Source organism: Vulpes lagopus, chromosome 1, assembly GCF_018345385.1.
Source record: "Vulpes lagopus strain Blue_001 chromosome 1, ASM1834538v1, whole genome shotgun sequence".
NCBI lineage: Eukaryota > Metazoa > Chordata > Mammalia > Carnivora > Canidae > Vulpes > Vulpes lagopus.
This window is the reverse complement of record NC_054824.1, coordinates 160,349,606-160,368,758: the sequence shown is the minus strand read 5'-3', so window position 1 is coordinate 160,368,758 and position 19,153 is coordinate 160,349,606. Positions and strand designations below refer to the sequence as shown.

At 38.4% G+C, this 19,153-nt stretch overlaps 1 pseudogene; it reads right to left on the bottom strand.

The window, feature by feature from the left end:
* Positions 1–9,083: 9,083 nt before the first annotated feature.
* On the bottom strand, positions 9,084–10,390 carry LOC121487708 (annotated as a pseudogene).
* Positions 10,391–19,153: the final 8,763 nt, after the last annotated feature.

Here is a 19,153-nt window from a genome sequence, read left to right as displayed (position 1 = left end):
TTCAACAACTATGTATTCATGGGGATGGAAAGTAAGAGGTGTTATTTTTGGCTCCTTCTAATTTGTAGGTCAAAGAGGAGGCGTCTTACCCTTCTCATGCTTTTACTTTCTTACCTGTAGGAGGATTGAGTGGTTTAATGTATGTGGAGTTCAGAGGTAAATGAGCAAGGGATCTGTTAAGATTCTTTTAAGATCCCTGAGCAATACTTACCAGATGATGAGGAACTTCTTGTAGGCAAGCTTTTCAGAGAATGGAACTGCTTCTTTAGATGTGGAATAAAGCTTTATAAGTCTTAATATTGTGAGACCCCTCTCTATGAAAGATGAAGTAATGAAGAATCAATCAGCATGGTAAGCAAAATAATGCTCCCCCAACCTCCGAAGATATCCACATCCCGATACTCCAAATCTGTGAATATGTTACCTGACGTGGCAAAAGGGACTTTATAGATGTGATTACTACAGCTCCCTTGAGATGGAGAGATTATGATAGATTATCCATTTAGGGGGCCCAATCTAATCAAAAGTGTTCTTATAAAGGAAAGAGGGAAGCTGGAGAGTCAGAGTCAGGGAAGACAATGTGATGGTGAAAGCAGAGATCAGCGATGCCATTGCTGGAATGGGCCATAAGCCAAGGGATGCAAGCGACCTGTAAAAGCTGGAAAAGGCAAGAAATAGATCCTCCCCTAGAGCCTCCAGTGGGAATACAACCATGTCTGCACATGGATTTCAGGCCCATGAGACACATATCAGACTTCTGACCTTTGAAACTATAAGGTAATAAATTTGTGCCATCCTAAGACACAAGGTTGGTGGTAATTTGCTATAGCAGCAATGGGAAGCTAATGCAATAAGTAAGTCAATGTTTATTGAGCATTTATTGTGAGTCAGAAACTGACCAAAACAGTGATGTTATTGCATAGCCTTGTTTTCCCTGATTAGTTCAGTTGTTTAATATAGTGTTTCCTTGATCATCAGTGAACCTGGGAAACAGTTCAAATAAAGAATGTTGGATCCCAACCCAGCCTGTTCTGATATAGGCTCTGGAAGAGCCACAGAATTTACCAGTATGCTTTATAGTAGGAAACACTGATTCTACTTAGTTTGTCTTATGCCAGGGTTACCAAAACTGGGCATTGTGACCTAGCCTGCATTGTGCATAGCATATGTTATTCAAAAAAAGAAAGGAAACATTTTTTATAAATTTATTTTTTATTGGTGTTCAATTTGCCAACATATAGAATAACACCCAGTGCTCATCCTATCAAGTGCCCACCTCAGTGCCCGTCACCCAGTCACTCGCACCCCCCACCCACCTCCCCTTCCACCACCCCTAGTTCGTTTCCCAGAGTTAGGAGTCTTTCATGTTCTGTCTCCCTTTCTGATATTTCCCACTTATTTTTTCTCCTTTCCCCTTTATTCCCTTTCACTATTTTTTATATTCCCCAAATGAATGAGACCATATGTTTGTCCTTCTCCAACTAACTTATTTCACTCAGCATAATACCCTCCAGTTCCATCCACATTGAAGCAAATGGTGGGTATTTGTCATTTCTAATGGCTGAGTAATATTCCATTGTATACATAAACCACATCTTCTTTATCCATTCATAAAAAAAGAAAGGAAACATTAATGATAATTGTCATCTTGGGAATCCTGGGGACATCTTTTGAGATAACAGTATAATTAGGAATGTCAGAAAAATCGGGTGTATTAATTTTCCAGGGCCTGCCATAACAGAGTACCACACACTAGTTGGTTTACACAACAGAAATTAATTTTCTCATAGTTCTGGAGGCTAGAAATCTGAGGTGAAGGTATTAGTTTCCTCTGAGGCCTCTCTCCTTGGTTTGTAGATGGTGTCTTCTGCCTGTATTTCAAATGGTCTTCCTTTTTTTTTTTTTTTTTAAGATTTTATTTATTTATTCATGAGAGACACAGGGAGAGAGGCAGAGATGCAGGCAGAGGGAGAAGCAGGCTCCCCGCAGGGAGCCCGATGCAGGACCTGATCCCAGGACCCCGGGATCACGACCTGAGCCAAAGGTAGAAGCTCAACCACTGAGCCACCCAGGTGCCCACAAGGTCTTCCTTCTGGATATGCCTGTGTTCTAATCTCCTTTTATAAAGACAACAGTCGTACTGGATTAAGGTTTATCCTAAGGACCCCACTTTACTTTTAAAAGACTTTATCTCCAAATGCAGTCCCATTCTTTTTTATGAAGACTTTTAAAAGACTTTATCCTTTTAAAAGACTTTATCTCCAAATGCAGTCCCATTCTTTTTTATGAAGACTATTTCTTCTTTTATTTGATATAGGATTGATACACTTTTGTTTTTCTAGCTTTTTGAAATAGATACTTAGATTATGGATCTATTGTCTTTCTCTTTTTCTATGCATTTAAAGCTGTTTCAATCTCAGTACTGCTTCAGCTGCATCTTCTAAATTTAAGAATCATTGCCTTAGAGTCATTCTCAAGGTTATTCCTTAGATCAGTGATTTTAAACTTGATGATTTTACTACTCCCACTCCCTACCCTCAGGAATGTTTGGCAGTGTCTGGAAACATTTTTGGTTGTCACAGCTTGGGGAGAGGAGCTACTAGCAAAGAGATGAACCTGACTCAGAGATAGAAATGTTTCTAGTTAAGAGAGGAGGTACATGATTAATGTGGTGATGAGTGTGATTCACATGGGTCACTTGCAACTTAAGTAAGCACGCATTTTCTACACTAAATTATTTTGTATAGTAAATGTACTATGTGCTTCAAGTAAATGTTTTCTGTGCTTCTAGGTTGAAGATTTCATTACAGGGGAAGTTTACACAGAACTTTGTATTAAGTGTTGAATGACTATCCCAGGAAGAAGTGGAGAGCTCTTGAAAATCTTGATGTCTTGCTTTTTCTTAGCAAATATAGGATTAGAGTAGTTTATATCTAAATGCTTGCATATATGCATATACTTATATTTCTAACTTTAATTTTAAAAAGAGCTCGTGCCCATTTGTCTGTTTCCATTGGGTTTTTTTTGTTTTTTTTTTTTTTTTTGTATTCTCGAGGATCTAGAATACAAATATTTTTTCTTGAAACTCTTATCTTAAGGAGGAGGGAATAACTAGTCCAGTACTTAAAAGATTTTAAGCACATGTGGATTGTTTACTCCCAAGGTTTATAATTGTGACCTATTGTGTCTTGTGAGTTTAATCAGGATATCCTCACACCACGAGGAAAGGGAAACTGGGAAATGACTGGTAAAGGCCACTTTGTGAGCTAGAGACAGAGCCAGTATTACAGCTATTACAGCCTGTTTTTACTTTTTCCTACTCTTTGGAAGAGTTTGAGTATGTTAGTATTATTTCTTCCTTAAATGTTTGGAAGAATTTATTTATTGGAGTAGGTATGCTGGCCTGAAGATTTCCTTGTGGTGAGGTTTTAAACCACACATTCAATTTATTTAAATATATATTTACTATTCAGATTTTCCATTTTCTTTTGCTTCAGTTTTGATATTTTGCATTTTTCTAAGATTTGACCTTTTTGATACAATTTTTGAGTATGGTTGACACACAATGTTACATTAATTTCAAGTGTACAACATAATGATTTGACAAGTTTATATATTATGCTATGCTCACTGTGAGTGTAGCTACCATCTGTCACCATACAGTGTTATTACAAGATCATTGACTGTATTCCTTATGCTGTGTCTTTTATTCCCATGACTTATTCATTCTATAGCTGGAAGTCTATGTCTCTCACTCCCTTTCACCCATTTTGCCCATTCCCTCAACCCCCTTCCTTCTGGCAACCACTGGTTTGTTCTCTGTATTTATAGACTTGTCCTTTTCATCCAAATTTTCAAATTCACTGTCATGAGGTTGTTCCTCACATCTTCTTATGATGTTAATGTTTGTGGGATTTATAGTGCTTTCCATTTTTCATGCTTGATACTAATAATTTGTGCCTTGTTTCTTTGTTATTCTTGATAAGGTTGTATAAATTTTATTAAAATTTTCAAAGAACTAGTTTTTGGTTTTGTTGATTTTTCTCTAGTGCATATTTATCTTTTTCTCTATTGTATGTTTATTTATATTTGTTGATCTTTGTTTTCATCTTTACTATTTCTTCTTTTATTTGATATAGGATTGATACACTTTTGTTTTTCTAGCTTTTTGAAATAGATACTTAGATTATGGATCTATTGTCTTTCTCTTTTTCTATGCATTTAAAGCTGTTTCAATCTCAGTACTGCTTCAGCTGCATCTTCTAAATTTAAGAATCATTGCCTTAGAGCCATTCTCCAGGTTATCCCTTAGATCAGTGATTTTCAACTTGATGATTTTACTACTCCCACTCCCTACCCTCAGGAATGTTTGGCAGTGTCTGGAAACATTTTTGGTTGTCACAGCTTGGGGAGAGGAGCTAATAGCATCCAGTGAGTAGAGGCTAGGGTTGTTACTAAAAATTCTACAATATACAGGACAACTCCTCACAACAAAGAAGAATCTGTCAATAGTGCTGAGGTTGAGAAACCTGTGGACTTAGACATATTTATTACCCTAAAATGTACCCCCACTCACCACCCATAATATCTTCCACATGGCTTGTTTCTTTACTTTTATGGGTTCCCAAGATACTGTCCCTAATCATCCTATACATGTAGCTCTGAATCAAGCTCTATAATCTCTACTTTGTTATGTTTTCCTTCATAGAACATTATGCACATTATGCATGTTATCATATGATGTAAATATTATAAATATCACACATGACCATATAAATATAATATTTATTTCTTTTTGCTTGACTCCACCACAAGAAAAGAAGGGTTCTGTCTACTTTGTTTATTGTCCTTTTCCCAATATCTAGAACAGTGCAGCAGGGTCGAATGAGTTAATATTTGTTGCATGATTAAATGCAGTGTTGCATTGGAATAAGTGTCATTTCCAGTTCGAGGCGCTGAAAGTACAGTGGTAAGTAAGGCAGATGTTGTATAAGGGGAAATACAAATACAAACAAGAAAATATTGAATTTTTCCTGGTGCAAGAAGGGTGATTCTTCCTCCCCTTTCCTTAGTACATTTATTTTTGAAGAAAACTGTAATTTTGAATTCTTTCTCTGTCCATTTTATAATGTGTAAACCTTTTAAAAAGCTAAGTAAGCCTCTAGCAAGTTTTGTAACCTACAAATCTTTTTCAAGGACTTTGCAGCTATCCCTTTGAAACGTAATCAAGGAAGACAGCACCTCTATTTCCCAGTCTCTGGGAATAGGTAGGAGCCCAATTTTGGTAGGTGTGTGATTCCAAGTTACTAATCTACCACTTATAAGAAATTTATATTTCCTTTGGATAAAGGCAATTAGTAAACATAGTGCCTGCCCCAATTATCAGGTGAATTTGGAACGAACTATGTATGGCAAATGGTGCTGTCAAATGCTCTCACTTGAGAACTGGTCATTGTTTATCTTGAGAACATGTATGAAATGGGTTGCAACTACTTGACTATATAAAAGGATGAGATTTCTCTTCTACCTTGTGATCTCTTTAGTGGCTTATCTGTGATGTGCATCACATTCTGGTTTGCTACTAATTCAGTAAGGAGGCTATTTTCTTTCTCTTCTGCTTTTGTGGATAGGTTTTCTGAGTTGTCAGATTTTATTTTGAATTTTTTTCCCCACCCACAGTCTCTGGCTAGGCCAGGGACGTCGGTTTGTAATTTAAAAGATGCTTCACTGCATTTTTCCTTAACTAAACCAACGTCCCTCTCTCGTTTCTTTCTCTCTCCCTTGGTACCTATTTAGGCATATCAGTGCTTCTGAATCTGAGGGAGACTCTATTTCCATCAGTTCCTTTCTCCGATACCATCTAGGGAGCTTTCATAAATGTATGTATAGTGTGTGCAGGCTCAGTTTCAAGGTAGGGAACAAAGAGTTTAACACACAAATGGGCTCTCCTTCCAGTCCTCTAGCATATTTGTTTTAGATAGCTCTTTTGTGGGAGCGGGACAGAAATCAGAGGCATTTTTATTTTTTTAGGTGATGCGGTTATCATTGGTTGGTACACTGGTCCAGTGATCCACAGGGGATTGTGCAGGTATTTCTCCTACAACCTGCTCATTTCTGAAGACTTGTCTCTCTTCTCAGGATAGAATACCTAATGTGATTTGTTTAAGCAATTCTTTATTTTTTTTTAAGATTTTTTTTATTTATGAGAGACACAGAAAGAGGCAGAGACTCAGGCAGAGATACAGGCAGAGAGAGGAGCAGGCTCCATGCAGGGAGCCTGATGCAGGACTCAATTCCAGGACCCCAGGATCACGCCCTGAGCTGAAGGAAGGCGCCCAACTGCTGAGCCACCCAGGCGTCCCTGTTTAAGCAATTCTTTAGCTGAATGCTTGAGTAAGCGTCCTACAGCTGCACAGAGTTGAGGTATAGGTGCGAGGGTCATGAGATGTGCCTTTGAACTAACTTACTCATGGGGAATGGGATGGAATGGGGATGCATGATGAGTGGATATGGCTTCAACTTACGTCTTCAAGAAGATGAACCGCAGGTAGGCTTGCTCATTTCTTCACTTTCTTTTTCCTTCAGTCCTACCCATTTTCTCTCTTTTGTTCTCACTTAGGTCCTCCTTACCCAAAGTCCCTGCCCTTGCCTTCAGGGTCACTCTTGCTCTTCATTCAACATTATGAAACAGCACGTTCAGACCCTTCCTAGGTCTTAGAGACATTTCAGGCATCAGCTGATTAACACTGGGGTCTCTACTCAGACTCCTGCTGACTTTGCTGTGGTAAGGGTCATTGGGAATAGTAGCTGCTTTAACTTCAGTTCTATCTCTCTCTGTTGACAATGCTGAAGCTAGTTTTCTCTTGAAGAACTTGATGACAAGCACACTTCTCCATTGGAATAATTCATTTATTTCTAGAAAACTTTTTGGTCTATTCTGTGTGAGGCATATGTGTTCTTCACATTCTCTGACCCTATTTCTCATGAAAAAACAAAACAGATTCTGGTTTTGTTATGCTATAGGCACATTTTTCTTTCTTCTAACCTAATTTCCATTACAAAGTATGTCTGGATTAACTGAGACTGCTTCTGCTTAGCTTTTTGGATCAAAGGGCTCCATGCTCAAATAGCGTTTCTCTCTCTGACCCTCAAATTTCTCCTCTGACAGATGTGATTAAAATTTCACCTACCATGTAAATATTCAGTATTGGAAAATATGCTTTCAGCTCTACAGGCAGAAGTGTTCCAGTAAGAGAAATTGTACCAACTTTTTGAACAGATATCTTTATTTCTATATTGGCTTTACCAATGATTTGATGGAAACACATCAGTGATTGTGATAAATTCTAAGTTTTTCAAGATAATTTTCAAGATTATTTTCATCTTTTGTGAGTATGCTGAATATAAAGTAATTTGATAGTCACCCTCTTCCTCCCTGTCTTCTTGTAATACATTTGGTTTCCAGATGTTGAAGTAAGGGAGTTTATTTTTTCTGGAAAATGAATGTGTCAGTGTGAGTTAGCATATTGAAGATCTGAAGCATGTCCCAAAATGAGGCTGATGCAAATTTAAATCCCTGGGGCCTCTAATGCAACCTTGTGACATGCTGAGCTTGGAACTGAAAGAGAATTTGGCCCAGTGATATTGTTAAAACACCAAGTATTCCAAGGGATCATTGTAGATGTTTTCCCATATTTTATCCTATTACATTTTCCTTGACAGCTTTGCCAAGTAGTTTTTTTCCCTCTTTCTCTCTTGCAAATGAAGAGAGTCACACTTAAGGAGTTTAGGTAGTTTTCGCAGTGTCCCAGATATTTAGGTGCAAAGTTAGAACCCAAGACCATTGGACCTTGATCATTGTCCCACATACCATATTGCATTGTCCCACATACCATATTGCCATTGAGGAGTTGAAAGCCCTGCATGTTCAGCTATACAGTTGTACCCTACAGTGTTACTTCAGGACAAAGGTACTGTGTATGGTCTTGCTTCTTCATGGTTCATGTCTATATGCCTTTGAGGGCAGAGATCATGACATATCTAACTTTTTCTGACTAGCTAGATATGTCGTGAATATCTATCTATTAAGATGAATGAATGGATTAGACCTGGTCATCCTAAAACTTTTTCCAAAGAAGCTTCTTTTTAAATAATTTCTATTTCTCTTAAGCCTTCTGGTTATTAGAACCTATGAGATTATTTGAGGATTTTTTTTCTCCTTAGCCACTTTAACATTCATAAAATGATCAGATATGTCATTTTACTTTATAGTGACAGTAGTGTGGCACCTGTCTTCTTCTTGCCATTGTCATTGACACCACCTCCATTATAGGTAGCTTCAGGGACTATCTACTTCCATTCACTCACTCTCTGTTTTACTCTGTCTCATCCATCCATCCATCCATCCATCCATCCATCCATCCATCCTTTCATTTCATCGACAAACATTTTGTAAGTACTTGCTAAAGAGACAATAAACAGATTATCACAATACAGTACAATAAATGCTTAGAAAGATTGTTTAGGGTGCTATGAGAACATAGAAAAGGTTCACTCTTACCCAATTCAGGGGGAGAGATTCAGAGAAGGCTTCTTGGAGGAGGTGTCAATCTGAGCTGAGCCTCAAAGAATCAGTTGCATTAGAGAGGTGAAGGGGATGGAGAAGGACAAATTAAGAACCACAGGGTTCCTCCCCTGATGCCTCACCATTTTTTTCTTTTGTTTTGATTTTTCTCCATAGCAGTTTGAAACATCCAGTATATTATGTAGGTTACCTGCCATATCTCCTCTCAGAATTATCCAATGACTTTCCCTCTCACTCACCTCCAATAAAATCGAAACTAATCACAGTGCCTGCCCAAGCTACTGTGGTGTGGTTTCTGTTAGCCATCTTACCTCTTTTCTCCTCACTTTTCTCCTCAGTCACTCTGTGTCAGCCACACTGGGCTTCTTGTTGTTTCTTGAATGCATCAGGCTGCCTCCTGCCTTGGAGCCTTTGCACTCATTCTTCCCTCTGTGTGCAATGGCCTCACAGATGTCTGTATGACAGAGTAGGGCTCCCCAAGACCCTCCTTCAGGAGATCTCAGATGGAAACTGTGGAGGTCAGGAGATTCTCAGTGTGTTGGGAGATGAGTTGGGGCAAGGACTCCCCAGCAGCTGAGGGCCTCTCTCCTTTTGCTGTTGCTGGGGCTGGTCGTCTAGGGGGCTCTTCCTTCTTGGAGGTCATGGGGACCATAAAGTCCACCATCTGGTTGCTATAGCCAAATTCACTGTCACACCAGGAGATGATATTGGCAAAGTGGTCATTGAGAGCAATACCAGCCCCAGCATCGAAGGTGCAAGGGTAGGTGTCACTGTTAAAGTCATGGGAGGCAACTTAGTCCTCAGTGTACCCCAAGATGCCCTTGAAGGGGGCCCTCTGATGCCTGCTTCACTACCTTCTTGATGTCATCATATTTGGCAGCTTTATTTAGGTGGCGCGTCAGATTCATAACTCACACATTGGGAGTAGGTATATGGAAGGCCATGTCAGTGAGCTCTCCATTCAGCTTACAGATGACCTTGCCTAAATCCTTAGTAGTGCCAGTAGAAGCAGGGATGATATTCTGGGCATCACACCACAGCTTCCTAGAGGGGCCATCCACAGCCTTCTAGGCGGCAGGGACTGTGGCTATGAGTCCCTCCATGATGCTGAACTTGTCATGGATGACCTTGGCCAGAGGGGCCAAGTAGTTAGTGGTGCAGAAGGCATTGCTGACATTTTTTTTTAAAGATTTTATTTATTTATTCATGAGAGACACAGAGAGAGAAGCAGAGACATAGGCAGAGGGAGAAGCAGGCTCCATGGAGGAGCGCGACATGAGACTCGATCCCAGGTCTCCAGGATCATGCCCTGGGCTGAATGTGACACTAAACCACTGAGCCACCTGGGATGCCCCATTGCTGACAATCTTGAGGGAGTTGCCATACTTCTCATGGTTTATGCCCATCACAAACATGGGGGCATCAGCAGAAGGAACAGAGATAATGACCCATTTGGCCTACCATTCAAATGATCCCAGCCTTCTCTGTGGTGAAGACCCCAGTGGACTCCACAACATTCTCAGCACTGGCATCACCTCATTTGATGTTGGTGAAATCTTACTCCTGGAAGATGGAAATGGACTTTCTGTTGATGACAAGTTTCATGTTTTCAGCCTTGACCGCGTTGTGGAATTTGCTGTGAGTGGAATCATACTGCAACATGTAGACCATGTAGTTGAGGTAAATGAAGGAGTCATTGATGGCAACAATATCCACTTTGCCAGAGTTAAAAACAGCCCCAGTGAGGGCTGGTGAGATGATTAGATTCCCAGTATGGCCAAATCCATTTACTCCAAACTTTGCCATCTATCTTGGGGATGTGGCTGGTACTGCACCAGAAGATGCAGTTGTCTGTCCAACAGGAAGGAGCAGAGAGTCCAGACGGTCTTAATAAATATGGGACAAATGAATAAATGGAAAGTTGGAAAAAAGGAAATACAAAATATAATACAATAATAATATAAGGCTGTAACTTTTTACAGACTTTCCTTTTCTGTAAAATTGTAAGAAAATGCCAAAACTCTAATTTGACCTGATTCATTCTGAGATCCTTGATTGCACTGCTAGAGTTGAGAATTCAACTAGTATTGCACCTCCTTCCCTAGGCTCTCTGTGAGCACTGACTTTCTAAAGGGAAGGAAACATTTCATTCTGGTTGGTGGTAATGACTAACTTTCCCTCTCTCTCCGAGATACTGTTTTGAGCCAAAAGATCACTTCCATATTTCTTGGCAGGGCTTTTCCCTTTGACTAATATGTGGGATTCTTCTGCAGAGCTATAGATTTCCTGGTTATTGTTCACTGTCACAGTATAGATATTAGGAGATAGAGGAAGGGGATGTTGGAGTTTTTGATTAATGGCCTCTGTTTCCTTGGTGTATAAGTGACTGGACCATTTGATGAAAGAAGCTGGAGACAGGGTGGAGATGATTAAATCTGGAACTGTAACCCATGAGATTGGGAAACGTGCTGATGTTAGAAAACAGAGGGATCTTGATGACAATGAAGTGTTTGGAAAATGCACAATATACTTGCAAGACGTTTGATGTGGATTTTTTGCATAATGACATCAGTATGCTGTGGTTTTGTTAAGAAGGAAGAATGATTTGAACTCAGATTGTCATTGTTGGGAAAGTAAGAAGCAAAAAGGAATAAGGTGCTGTGATTTGCCTCTGGGGATCCTTGTTATCTTCAATAATAGGAACTGTTGTAGCCCCCATGGCAGGTTAATTCTTAGCACTTATCAAATGATCAGACATCCAGCAGATATATGGGGAAGAGGATAAGAACCTTAGGCCTCCTGGAAGGCAGACTTTGTGGTCATTTCTTAATCCTGGAGAGATTAACATTGAGGCTGAGATTTGCCATGGGTTCCTTGTGGGAGCTGTACTGATTATCAGGTAAACCCTCCTGGAGGAACATCTGCAGAGATCCCCTCCCTCTGGTGGTAGCAGAGGCTGTTGGAGACCAAATGCCCTGGTCCCTACCTTCATGAGACTACCTGAAACCTCAACAGTGAGATTTATTTTTTGGACCAGAAACTTGGATTTAGTAGAATATCTGTGAGTGTGCTATGATCATACTTTAGACAAGCCAGAATAGGAATATAAGCAGTCAGGTCAGGGGAGGAACAGGAATTTTAGAGATAATCCTAGAGCCATTGAGACTTCTAGGAGGGGTGAGAGGACATCTAAAGGATCTAGGACCTATGGAATTTGGGGGCAGGGAATTGTTAGGGCATTTCTACAATGGAATATGGAGAAATTTCATGGCAGAAGGGACAAATTGGAACCCATACCAACAGAGAAGGAAGGAAAAAAACATTTATGAGGCATTTATTATGTACCTGGGATTCGTCTAATGCTTATCACATGCCACTACCACATATCATTTATATCTCACAACAATTCTATGAAAGTATTGTAATGCCTCCCTTCTGCAAGTGGCAAAACTGAGGCCTAGCAAGTGAAGCCACTTGCTCAGGGGCACACTCGAACAAATGGTCAAGCTGACATTTAATCCTTAGTCTCCTGACTCCATATCCAGAGCCCTTAGTAAGATCACTCCTGCCTGGGCAGGAGATTGTGGCAGCCAGGTCACCCAGTGACAAGACTTTAGTCATATTCTGGCACAGGGCCTGTGCTATGCACACTTGTTAAATGTCTGCTGCTGAATAAATACAAAACTCTACTGCCTATTGTGAAGTTTCTGGATGCTATGCATCATTCTGTGTCTTCTGCCTCTTTTCAGAGAGCATTGGCCTCATTAATTTTCTCCACTTTCGTGGTCCTTCTTTGCTCTATGCAACTAAGAAGGAAGAGTCTTTCTCCTGTTTTCCAGGCAGTGTGGCACTAGCATACTTGGTATCTCTCTGCTAGCAAAGCTAAGAATGGAGGAAAAGTGAAAGGGAAGAAAAGGAAAGTCTGCTCAATTATTTTCTCTCCCCGGTCCCTGCTCAAAACTCTCTCTTAGATCATGGCTAGGGGTGGGGTGGGGAGGCCTCCAGATAAACAAATCTTTCTCCTGTGTCTTTATCTTCATTTGTAAATGAATGATACAGTTTCTTTTTCATTTTTGAAAAGATTTTATTTATTTATTTATTTATTTATTTATTTATTTATTTATTTATTGAGAGAGTGCATGCAGGTGTGTACACAAGCATTGGGGGAGGGGCAGAGGGAGAGAAAATCTTAAGCAGGCTCCGTGCCCAGTGCAGGGCCAGATGCAGGCCTCAATCTCACGGCCCTGATATCATGACCTGAGCCGAAATCAAGAGTCTTAATCAAGAGAGTCTGAACCAACTGAACCACCCAGGTCCTCAAGAATACAGTTTTCTTGAGCTATGCCCTAATCTCTCCTGCATCCCTTTATGAATTGCTGAGGGCTACAGGCTTCTGAAAACAAACTTCTTCATTAAGTTGTTTAAACGTTTTTGAAGGATCATGCTCAGCATCTCAAATGGGCCGCTCTTAGTACTGTTTCCTGCACTCTGTTTCATTAGGCAGTGCACTGTAGAGAAACAGAATCAATAGGTTATACATGTTTTCTTTATAAGGATTGGCTCACGTGATTATGGTGGCTGAGAATTACCAAGATCTGTAGTCAGCAAGGCAGAGAGCCAAGAGAACCAATGATGCAGTTCCAGTCCAAAAGCTAGCAGTCCTAAGACCCAGGAAGAGCCCCTGTTTCAGTGCAAGTCTAAGGGCGAGAAAAGATTGATGTCCTGGGCTTGAAGGTAGTCAAGGAGGAGGAATTCTCTCTTACTCATGGGAAGATCAGTCTTCTTGTTCTATTCAGGCCTTCAACTGATTGAAGGAAGCTCGTCCACACTGGCGAGAGCAATCTGTTTTACTTAGTTTACCAATTCAAATATTAATCCCAAAAAACCCCTCATAGACACACCCAGAATAATGTGTGACTGTCTAGACAATCCATGGCCCAGTCATGTTACACATAAAATTAACCATCACATCTATCTTTGCCATCCTTCTTTGTTACCTCTTACACCCAGAAGACCTTTCCATTCCTCTGATCAAATCCATATCCTACCCACTCCATGATACCATATGTAATTTTGTAGAAGTAAAATTTCTGGGATTCTTCACTGGTCATTTATATTATTTCATCCACTAGATTCTAAACTTCTAAATGATGATGGCAAGTATTTTATTTATTAAACGAGATCTATCAATCTATTATGATTTCTACATCTTTCTCAATGGCACATAGGTGGGTACTCAGTAAATACTGTTTAGTGCTACATATTCAATCCAGTTGGAGAAATGTTTTTTGATTACTTAGACCCCAAGAAAGCAGCTGGGAAGAGTGAGTGTTAGTAAGGTTGAGACTGACAAGTGTATCTCAGCCTTTCCCTCAGCCCTGTGGAGGTCCTCATCTGGCACTCTGGACTATGGCAGAAAGGCAAGAACTGCTTTGCCTCTTCACTCTTGCTAGATGAGAAGAGCTGGATCTGAGAAGCTCCCTTTCAGGTCACAGTCATTCTGGCATACCGAGGAGATTTGCTGGCATCCACGGCATTGGTTGGGGAAGCTAGGAGTAACTTGCATTTGTCTAGAGCAGAGTTTCTCAACTTTGACACTATTGGCATTTGGGCAGATAGATAATTCTTTGGTGTGAGGGACTGTCCTATATATTGTAAGATATTTAGCAGTGACCTTGGCCTTGATCTGTTAGATGTGAGAAGTACCTGCACTCCCAGTGGTGCATCAAAAATGTCTCCAGATATTGGCAAATGTACCCTGGAGAGCAGAAGCGTTTGAGAGCCACCGATTCTGGGCTTTGTTTTGTTTTTGTTTTTACAATGGAGAGTCACCTATATGATCACATTTGGGAATCAGGAAAGAACTTGTTCTTTTATCTATTTTACACAGTTGGTCAAGTGACAGGAAAAGAAAGAACTCACATCTTCTGACTTTAAACTTACAACTCTTTCTCTTTTATATCTCCAACAGCTGGATAAAAAGACCACTAGGAATGACTGATTAAAGGAGAGAGTGAATTGACCCCACCCTGTCAGTTTTGAGCTGAAGAATGAAAATCCTTATTAAATTACAAGCTTTGACAAAGGGATATCACTTGCCACTTTGCTATTTTCAGACTCTGCTTCTTGATTTTATTTGATGACCTTTCAGTTTGTCCTTTTGAAAGGGAAGACATTTCAATTTCCTTTCTTAGTGGCTAGTCTTATTTTTGACTGCCAGTATCTCCAAAACTTCCAAACCTTTGAAGAGGAGAGGTGAGGTTCTAATAAAGCTTGTTCACTTCCTCTTGAAGATGCGTCATTGTGATAACCGTATGTGCACAGCCTTGACAGTGGTGGTTTCCAAGAAAACCAAAATACAATACTGCCCTTCAAAACAAAAGTTTGCACTAATTATTACTGAGACTAGATCAAAAGACTAGAAGTACTAAAATAAGCATCTGAAAGGCACACGATTTCTGAGACTATATTAATTATTTTGCTTTCTATATTTTGAAAGGAGAAAATGTAGTGTGTCTTTTAAAATTGGTGTATGAGGGACGCCTGGGTGGCTCAGCTGTTGAGTGTCTGCCTCAGTTCAGGGCATGATCCTGGGGTCCTAGGATCGAATCCCACATTGGGCTCCTTACAGGGATCCTGCTTCTCCTACTGCATATGTCTCTGCTTCTCTCTGTGTGTCTCTCATGAATAAAGAAATAAAATTTAAAAAAAAATTGGTGTATGAAAGTGAAGACCTAAAGTTTGCTAATCAGGGGTGTATACTTGAACTTCAGATTTTAATTAAATTCTTCACCTTTGAAATACAATTCAACTATACTAAGGTATCAGACTTTAAATGCATCCTATTGGAAGCATGTTGTAATCAATAATTATTATTATTATTTGAGAGCTTACTTTGCGCCACCGCTGTTCCAGGAGATTCCATTTTATAGGGAGGTGTTGTGCTGAGGCACAGAGCACGGTTTAGAGGGTTATCAAGGTCTCCCTTTTCTGTCTGAAAATGCCTTGGCCTTTCCTAGACGTTTGACCTTATGTAAATTGTGTAGCCTCTTTGAGCCTCACCTTCTTCCTTTGTAAAATATCAGATGATAATATCTACTCATGTATTATGATTAACAGTATCAACCTTTGTGCAGACTAAATGAAAAAAGTTGTGTAAAAGCTTAATTAACATTAAATTGGTACTTAATATTGATAATTTAAATAAAATTACATAATAATAGACTATTGATATGGTTAATTTTAATTAATATTACATATTAACATTAAGTGATGTGAAATAGAAATCATGTGAGAGAATAATTAACATCAGTATTAATTATTAATTAATATTACAATTGATAATTATTTTTGAATATGTTGAGTTGATTTTGAATAGTTATGAACATTCCTGACCAACAAGGTGGGTTGGTATTTCGGGGTTTCCATAATTTTCTCCAAGTTTCTATTTTTTAGTTTTTGTGTTTTTGTTTTGTTTTATTTTGAAAGTTTTAGTATTACACTTCTTTTTTTTTTTTTAAAGATTTTATGTATTCATTCATGAGAGACACAGAGCAAGCGAGCGAAAGAGAGAGAGAGAGAGAGAGAGAGAGAGAGGCAGAGGGAGAAGCAGGCTCCATGCAGGGAGCCTGATGTGGGACTCCATCCAGGGCCTCCAGGATCACAACCTAAGCCGAAGGTAGCGCTAAACCGCTGAGCCACCCGGGCTGCCCTAGTATTACTCTTCTATATCCTAAACAAATTTTATGGACAGAGGCCAATCTGTAGATATGAAATGAATGTGATTAAAAAGATGATGAATAGAATTTGTACATCACTGGTTACACTTATTTTGGGAACGCTATCTGGATTGCATGTGATGATGGCATTTTTGAGGAAGTGCAGAACTAAACTGTAAGTCTGGGATGGTCAATAAAATGTTCTTATTTGCCTGTTTTCTTCCTTCCTTCCTTCCTTCCTTCCTTCCTTCTTTCTTTCTTTCTTTCTTTCTTTCTTTCTTTCTTTCTTTCTTTCTTTCTTTCTTTCTTTCTTTCTTCTCTCTTTCTTTCGACTCAAATATCTCATAGTCAAACGTGTTCCTTTTGAAACTTCTTAGTAGTAACACAAGAATGCTGTTTCCAGATAACAGGTCCTAGGGCATTGCCTGGCATTGGTCTCAATACTTGCTTGTTGAACTGAACAGGTCACTCAAATTACATCAAATTTGCTACAACTGTGAAATTTGTTTTTCACTTGTCATATGAAGGGGAAAAAAATTCCCTAAAGTTCTACTCTAATAGACATTTTTATTTAACCTTGTATCATGTCCTGACTTTTTTTTGCATTTTGAAAATTGTTAGGGTCATATCATACTCTATTTTCATTCTGCTTTTTAAAAATATTACAGCATAAGCATTTATAGTTTTTTCAAGCATAATTTTAGGATGTATAATAGTTCCTTCAGTAAATATCCTATACTTTATATAATTGTTTACCCATTATTGGACACTTTTTTTCCCCTGATATTTTAATGCTATAAAAAATGCTGCAGTTAGGGCACCTGGGTGGTTTGGTCAGTTAAGTGTCTGACTCTTGATTTTTGCTCAGGTCATGATCTCAGGGTCATGAGATCAAGCCTCCATAGGGTTCTGTGCTCAGCCTGGAGTCTGTTTAGGATTGTCTCCTTTTCCCTCTGCTTCCCTTCTGCCTCTGCCTCATGTACTATTTATCTTTCTAAAAAAAAAAAAAAAAAAAAAAAAGCTACAGTGAACATCTTTACATATAGGGCATTCTTTTTTTTTTTTTTTGAATTTCACAGTATTTCCTCAAAAGAGCTTTCCATACATGTAATTACTAGGCCAGAGGGCACAAAGCATACTTAATAAATATTAATATTTAATACTTAAGGCACATTATATTTTGTTTCTACTACATATAGCCAAATTGGTTTCTGAAAGATTTAGCAGCTATGTATACAAATTCTGCTTCCCTACCCTTGCCAGAGTTGGGTATTCCCTTTAACACTTTTTGATATGTAAAAATATATCTCAATATTTAATATACATATTTTTAAATATTGATGAGGCTGAAATGTAAAAATATATTTTGTTAATCATTTGAAATTCTCTGTGAATTTTCTTTTCTCTTCTCTGAACTTGAGAATGCCTACTTTGCTCTGCCCTCTGGTGACCTAATAGCTTTAGGACTGAATTGTTCAGGGAGGAAAGGAAAAGGAGGAAGAAGAGGAAGAGCTTTCCATTGCCTTAAAAATGAGTAATCAACCTTATATTTATACTTCTAGTCCTAGAGGTTGATACATTTTAGAATTATTCTTTCAACCACTGTAATATGTTTCACTTGTCTGATATGAAAATTGAAATTTGTGTATTTACAAATAGCCGACCAATTCTGCAACTGCCATTTATTGTAGTAATCTTTCTCTTGGCCAGTAATTTGTGATTCTTCATTTAAAGTAATTTTGTGTGTGTTTCTGAGCCATTTGTTCTATTGTAGTGTTACTCACCAATATTCTTAATTATTGTAATATTTATAATTTGTGCTGGTGGTTGGGTTAGTTTCTCTTTATATTTCTTATTTTTCAAAAATGGTTTATTTAACTATTTTTTGGGATGAACTTTAGAATAGTTATTTTTAGTTGCCCTCTCTCACTCAAAATCCTACTGATACCTTAATTGGGATTTTGTCAAAATGTTTAATTAGCATCTAAAAAATGGAACTTTTTATAAAATTTGATTTTCCCATCCCAAAATAATTTCTTCCCATTTATTTCAGGTTGGATTTTTTTTTGGATATGATTTTACAATTTCTCTATATGGATTTTTGGTATACTTAGATATTTTTTACATTTTGTTGTTATTATGGATGGAGTTCTTTCTTCCAATCTAGTTGCATACCTTAAAATATTATATTTTAATTACATATGTAATTATTAATGACATCTCCTAGAAAAAAGAAAGCATTATTACACATAGGCTAAAAGGTCCCTTTGATTACCATCATCTTTGATCCTAGCATCTGCAGCAGCAGTACATAAAATTACTAGATGGACATCCAGGTTCAACCTGGATCATATTTGGATGTGATGTTATCATACAGATAACATTCATGGCTTTTCCTATGGATTTACATCATATGCATGTACTTATATAACATATATAATATTGTTGCATGTAAACTTATGTTTAACAAAATATATTATACTGTACCATCCAGTCACTTGCTCTTTTTTCTTCATAATTATTCTTGGAGATATTTTCATGTCAGTATTTAGAAAGTACCTCATTCTTTTAAACTGCTTAACAGATATGTTGTGATTTATTTTGTCATTTTCCTATGTGTAGAGGTTTGTTTCCAAGTTTTGTCATTTTAAAAATCTCTGAGGAGCCTTCATGCACATGCATCTTTTGCATATGTAGAGTGGTTTCTATAGGTAGGTCCTTTGAAGGAGTCTTATTGGATCACAGAATGTGCATTTAAGACATGATCATAATGCCAAATTACTCTCCAAAGTAGTCAGTAATGTATATTAGACTACCCATCTCCTCATACCACGGATAATATATCAATTGT